Below are 329 nucleotides of genomic sequence, written 5' to 3' on the forward strand. Positions count from 1 at the left end.
CCCCCGCCTGCCGAGTCCCCCTGCCGTTATCCACAGCGACGTGCACACCCACCGGCAGCTCGTGCTCCTGGCGATCTGCTCCTCTGGAAGAGCTCCCTGGTTACCATCACAGCGGAGCATCTCCTCCGCCCCGCTGCCCGTGAGCACCCAGGCAGGCTCTAATCCCTCCAGACCGCGGGAGCCGAGCAGGAGCAGCAGCAAACAGAAGTTCCCTTGTTTGGCTGACTTGGGTAAGCAAAATATCGTTTCCTTAATAGCCATTTGCTTTTCCTGTCTGTGCTGTGCAGGGAAGCAGGTGGGATTCTGGTTGACGGGGGGCGGGGGGGGGG

The sequence above is a fragment of the Nestor notabilis genome, unplaced genomic scaffold, assembly GCF_000696875.1.
Source record: "Nestor notabilis isolate BGI_N333 unplaced genomic scaffold, ASM69687v1 scaffold6578, whole genome shotgun sequence".
Lineage (NCBI taxonomy): Eukaryota > Metazoa > Chordata > Aves > Psittaciformes > Psittacidae > Nestor > Nestor notabilis.